At 35.5% G+C, this 6,723-nt stretch overlaps 1 long non-coding RNA gene across 1 annotated transcript; it reads left to right on the top strand.

The window, feature by feature from the left end:
* Positions 1-3,364: 3,364 nt before the first annotated feature.
* LOC138065822 (uncharacterized) lies at positions 3,365-6,522 on the top strand. The gene is made up of 3 exons (XR_011138889.1): positions 3,365-3,448; positions 5,337-5,372; positions 6,324-6,522. It is a non-coding gene; the product is annotated as an uncharacterized lncRNA (long non-coding RNA).
* The last annotated feature ends 201 nt before the right edge of the window (positions 6,523-6,723 follow it).

Genomic DNA, 6,723 nt, shown 5'->3' with positions numbered 1-6,723 from the left:
CTGACCTCATGTATTATTTTTGGTATAGTATATGACTCTGTGACATTAACATTTTTTAACTGAAATGCATTTTTCCTGACAGTTTAGATTGAATTCAGAATTATCCATTTGTGATAATAGGTATTGTTTATCGACACGTAATAAGTTGAATCGCATACTAAATAGTGTATTTTGTTGTTTATGACGATGATCATTCTTTCAAGCATTAATTGGGCTCTCAGCAGCTAGGTGTCTGGGCTTACTACATATGATTTTAAGGGGAAACATATATTACTCAGCTTTTATTAGTACCATGATCGGAAAATTTCATCCAGTTTTCTCCAGCACTACTCAAATTTCCTCTGTTGAGTGACAGAGAAAAGAGAAGGCAAAAGGACAGACAAACAGACAGCAAAAGGCAACCCTACTTTTAGCACCAATCCAAGAAACATCTGAGACTGTATATCACAAAGACGCCTGCCACCTGAGTACCATAAAGACAAGCAGAAACCAAATCCAATCAACTAAAAAGGATTTAAAAAAGAGCAAAAGCATCAAAAGCAAAACTGAATGTAGTGATTCAGTATCTGTAGGTACAAAACCTCCTCTATATGGTTGCTGCAGGTCCAGCTAGATACAACAATAAACAGCAACCATTAGCAAAAAAAGTAAGACCATATCAATTAGATGCTTACTATGCACTTCTGTGGGAAAAAAAAATGCTTAATATAAATAAGTTATAAAGTGAATGGATGTTTGACATCTTCTGGTCCATTTTCTTTGAAATACGCACTTAAATGTTAATATTAGATTCCATAAACAAGTATAACAAAAAGGGCACCGGCAACAAAGATGAAAGAACATGAAATGCCTGAAGTTGACAGTGTAAGTACCAAATTTGATAGAGCATAGCAGTTACAGAAACATAAAACATGCTGAAAATATCATAATTATAGCTGGTTAGAGATCAAAGCGATACGTGCAATAAAAGCAAACATAAGCAATCAGATAAGACACATTAAAAAAGGAATTCTGCTGTAAACATGAATGATAGCTGTGGGATAATATTTAGCTGACATTATTCAATTAAAAATAAAATGTTTTTTATGACATTGATCTTTTTATTTATTTGTTCACTTCACTTGCTTAAAATTAGATATTATGCTTTGAGTATTTATATATCTTAAAGTTATATAGGTCTTATGCTTTGAATAGGTGTGTGCACACATACACATTTATATGTATACACACACACACACACACACACACACACACGTGCGCGTGTGTGTGTGTGTGTGTGTAATTCTTAAAACTATTTAAAGGGGAAGTTTATACCACATGCTATGAATGCCTGAAAGCACTTGAGGAAAAGTATTTCCTGCTCCATAGAAGATCAGACCTTATTATTTCATGATCATCCTTAAAGTTGTGATACAGAAGTCTTATACTTCCGATCTCAACAAAATAGAACATCTACAAGGTCAGGCATCCCTGTCACATGTAAGGTTCATCACTGTTTCATGGGTTTTATTGAAGGTATATCTTTCATGACATAATTTACCAGAAAGTACACAATGACAGATATCTTCACCTACACAGAAACTACATCAGATATTGCTAAGAGAAAAGGATGTCTCCTGGAAGCTCTGGCTGGTATACTAACTAGACAATTAGGATTTGAAGTTACAGAAATTTAAGTAGCATTTCAAAATATTCTAATCAGGAACTAGGACAAAAAATAGAGAGAAAAGGATAATATGGTCACATCTCATGACACTTTTGAGTTCTTGACAAAAAAAAACATTTTTCTTATTCAATTTCTCAAATTGAGAGACATGCGGAAGGTTAAAAGCTGGAAGTAGCTGAAAGTCATCCTATGTGCTTGAAACTGAAGTTTCCTAATGTTTTGTTCGTTCACTTCTTCATATCATTGTTTTCCAATTACAGTTGTTCAGATTTTTTAATGCAACAGAAAAAAGGCATATTTCTAGTAAATTTCAGTCATCATTGACAGCAAGATAATTTTAGGATTGTTAATTTCTTTGGAAAGTCTGTGCAGAAAACATTTATTCCTCATTATCTGCAACCTAACAAGGCTATTCTACTGTGCTGCTACTGAGTCCTCTCTCTGTGTGTGATCCCCAGGTTCAGGGGCCAGATGATGCAGTGCATGTTACATTCCCAGGGACTGCCAAGACATATAGACACATTGTGGCACATAAACGAGTTAGCATCAAGAGCAAAGAAGTTGAACTTTAAAAGTTTTTTTTTTTTTTAGACGACTCTACTAGCTTGAGAGCTATTTCTTGTATTTGCAATAGATAATTCTGCTTGATCTGTAAATATGATTCCAAATACATGAAGACTTTGAAGTAGTACTATTGCAATTACAAAAAATGATTTACCCTTTTCCATCTGCTGCTTGCTGTCTAATTTTTCGGTCTTATTTTATTTCTGTGAAGCCCAAAGTTAGTGAAAGAGAGCAGATTGCCTTTCTGTCTCTGTTTCTCTCTCTCTTTTAAGATAATAGCAAGAATCACTGCATGTTACATTATGGAAATGGATTGTGGGGGCAATTTTTTTTTCTTTTTATGATGTAAAATGCCAAAGATGCAATCAGAGTACCTGAAAGTTATGATAATGATGAATTTGATGAGGGCATTATTAGTGCCTCCAGCTGCCAAGTAAATCCTGAAGGAAATGGGAGCTGTTACAAAACCAAAATCAGTAACAGCTTGTGAGCAGCTTTCACAGTGTGCACCTACCTCCTCCCGTACACATGACACACGCACCTAATTCTGCAACTATATCAAAGCTGCCAAGTGTATACCTTTTCATCAAATTCAGAGAGACAAAGGGGGATTAAAATAACATTGTGTATTCAATATATTGGTACTGATGTGCATTGGGATAAAGGTTCCAAGCATGCTCATCTAACAACTAGCTAGTAAAAAGACAAGTATTAGGAAGTTAAGACAAGCATGGTTTTGGGCATCTGTTCTTTATATTTTCAGTGATGTCCTTATTTACGGTTCAGGTATGTTACTCATGAGGTAGTGGTTAACAAGGGGGTTCCTCAGTGATATGAGGAAGGGTTTAAATTTTGGGGAATATCATCTGTGCTTTAAGAAGAAGATGAAATATAGAGCTACTGATTGGGATTTCCCATCCATACTGTGATAATGTGAAGCGTAGGGTGTGTCAGTGGCAAGGATAACACCGGTTACACTATTGCAAAATGATTTCAGTGACGTAAAGAAGAAAGTTAGTGGCTAATTAATAGATAATATTAAAGTTAGAAGATAGCAACCCTTTTTGATTAGCAGCCCCAGCAACGTTTAAGGAGACCCAGAGATAAACAAGTGAAAATTTTTCTTGCAGCTGGCCATGTGTTTTTGAAAACTCTGCTGTTCAGATTCGCTGGTATCAAGAAGATGTAAAGGACTGAAAAGATAAATGATATTATCAGGTATAGTATATTTCTGTAAAGTGTCTTCTTACCTAATTTGAAATTTTTATGTAGATAAATTGTTGTACAAAACATGCCATTCTTGATACATAAACCACCTGAATTAATATCTACCTGGACTTTGAGATAAAATGTGATGGAAAGCAAGGGATAAATAATGTACCTTTACAGATTTTAAATCTGAAAGGGGTCACTACAATCAGTGGGTATCACCTGTTTTTCAGTGAAACCATTACAGAAAAACATTTTGTTATTTTTAAGCAGATCTGCCTCTAGAAATATATAAATAAAAAATTTCAGCATCAAAATCTAGTATTTTAATCACATGAGTTTTTGATATAGGATGCCCTTTTCAAATATGATTAATGTTATGTGTACTTTTGATTAGTAGCTGTGCCCATAAACCTGAGAAGCTGTTTGCAACGGGAAGCAACAGAAAGTAACATGACAGACATCACAGTAAATGATTGAGCTGATTTTGTGCTTTGGCTAGAAATACTCATGAGAACTTTGAAATTCTGATGAACTTTATCCGTTTCCAGGATATCACTTAAATCTCAAAATACAAAATAAAGAAAGATGAAAACTACAGTTTAATGAACTAAAATTTGAACTAAGGGTTTCATTGCAAGGTATAGTATATTCCAAAGAAAAATTATAAGTTTTGGTCAGAAGGAGGATAAAACTCTACATTTGGCTTACTATTTATTTTATAATAGTTTAAATAATAGTAAAGGAATTGTTTTTCCACAGTTATAAATATTTACCTACCACACTCTATCATAAGCTGTGAAAAAACAGGGAGATGCAAAATCTTTGGGAATTAGAGTAGGAGCAACAGAAATGTGTAACATGTCTCAGAGTATCTACCAATAATAAATTTCATTATCTGGGGGTCATAATATGAATTCGAATTTACAAATGCTATTTATGAACTGCATTCTCAAATATCTGTCCTTCAGTGATATAAATAACGAGGAAATAGACAAAAAAGATTCTGATCTTCTAGGAATTGCAACTCTTCAATTCATTCATTCATTCATTCACTAATTACACTAGAATGGGTGGGCTGAATTGGGTGTATGTCTCTATAGGAGTAGCAAATTCTACTTCCAGTAGCACATATGGAAAAAAATGCTGAAATTTAAAATGAGGCAAATTTGGCCCAGGATATGTGCTTCTGTCACATTTCTTTCCAACCTCTGCTTAGGCAGTATCACAAAAGTGTCAAAAAACTTTAGAATAGGCTATAAATAACAACCATAAAGTTCTGAAACTGGTGTCACATTTGCCTGTTAGGTGTTATGCTTTTCTGATAATAGAATAGGAGTTGATAGGATCTCATTTCTTTCTCAATTGCTGGGTGGCATTAATTTATACTACTTTTTTCTAGTGAGTCTGTGTACAGTGGTTCACTAGACAGACAAAGAATTATTTATGGACTGCAAAATGTGAAGCTGGCACAGAAACCAGATTGTTCCTTTAAGCTTCTGCTCTTGAAGATCTAGCTCCTCATACACTTTGTAAAGGGGAAGACTGAGATAATTATTTCATTAAAATTTGAATCCAAATCAGATTAATATTAATATATTTTCTTTGATTTTGATTTTGCAGGAATAACTCATAGTCTGTATCTCAAAGAGTGGGCTGGGAAACTTTTTGTCAGAAAAAATACTGATTTTGCAAAAATAGATTTTTCTTCCACAGGAACGTGCTACCTTTATTGAAAAATGTGTTAGGAATAGTGTCTTTTCAGCAGGATAACATTTCTGGTCAGAACAGAAAAGACCCTCATCAACCTTAGAAAACTGAACAGAGTGACTATATTAGTGAATACTCATTAGGAAACGTGACACTTTAATTCAAATTTCTACTCTGTCTTGTTTAGATCTTGAGACTTGAATCTTGGCCTTCTACATTGCAGGTGAGTGCCGTAACTACGGTTTTAAAAGCTTTTCTGGAGTTTTATCCTTGTCTCATAAAAAAAAAAAAAGGAAAAAAAGAAGGCATTGTGAATAGTCAGTAGTTCTTTAGTGAGGTCCCACGGTTGGTGCAGAATGTGTTTTGCATGTGTCTTACTGTGAAGTAACTCTGCTCTCTGATTCATATGTGATTCCTGGTTCCTGATCATCCACCCAGCACGTCTTAGTGTATTCCTGGCATCTCCTTTAGAGCAAACTAAGTAATATCACCCAATGTCAATCTGGGTGCAGCTCTGGGAATGTGTTCTCTGCAGGCAGTTGTGGATGAGACTGTACCAACTCTTCAAATTTCTGCGATGTGGTCATCCTCAGCCCTCTTACCCCAGTAGCTTCTCAAATGTCCCCTATTCCCAAGCACAAAGCTCAAAGACATAGAACACACTCTTTAGCAACATGCTGTGAAACACCTTTCTGGTCGTCCTCCATATTATGCTCATGCTCTTTCAGAAAATAAACAAATAAATAAATAAAATTATTTCTAGGGACATTAGACATCATATAGCACTCAGGCTGATATCTAAGGCCAGGGGCTATGTAATATTGACTCCGTCAGTCCCATGGCATGGTAGACTGGCTTTGAGCCATGTGAGTGTGAACCAGTCTGTGTGACTTGGACAGGAAGATAATAGTCACTCCTTGGCAGAGTGTGAACACAACCTTTACTTTGCCTGAGTCAAAACAAGGACTGAGAATTAGTTCTTTTTCATCCCACTGGGATGTACTAACCACTGTGCTATTCCAAAAAGATTGCATCAAAGGTTTGAGCCAAAGTCCCTGTTGTAGAAGTTCCCTTTATAGAACTTCCCTTTCATCCCTAGCCATTGGTGGTTAGCCCTTAGCAGCCAAGGTATTTAAGTGAACCTTTTGCTAACAATGTTTCATTGCCATCGTAGGTGAGCAGAGAAGACATCCTGAAACAGAGCTCCCAGAGCTGATGCTACAGGAACTTTTTTCAGCCACATTAATCACTCTGCTGAAGTTTGGCTTGTGATACCCTGCATACAGCTAAATAAATAAACTCCCACATCAATAACTCATTCAACCACATGGAATTCTACTTACCACATGACTGAACATAGCATTGATTTTAAACTAACAGCTATCCAGCTTTTTCATCAATTCAACAATACCGGTTGCTTCTACTCATCTCTTCTCTTCTTCTTCTTTTTTTTTTTTTCTCTACCTTGATCCTTTCTGTCTAGATTTCACTGGAAAAGCCAAAATTGGGTGCTTTATCCCTTCCTCCAGTGATAGACTCTTTTTGCCTGGAAATGATTTATATGACCGAGAACG

The sequence above is a fragment of the Struthio camelus genome, chromosome 1 (assembly GCF_040807025.1).
Source record: "Struthio camelus isolate bStrCam1 chromosome 1, bStrCam1.hap1, whole genome shotgun sequence".
NCBI lineage: Eukaryota > Metazoa > Chordata > Aves > Struthioniformes > Struthionidae > Struthio > Struthio camelus.
The sequence above is the reverse complement of the archived record's forward strand: the minus strand, read 5'-3'. Positions and strand labels throughout refer to the sequence as shown.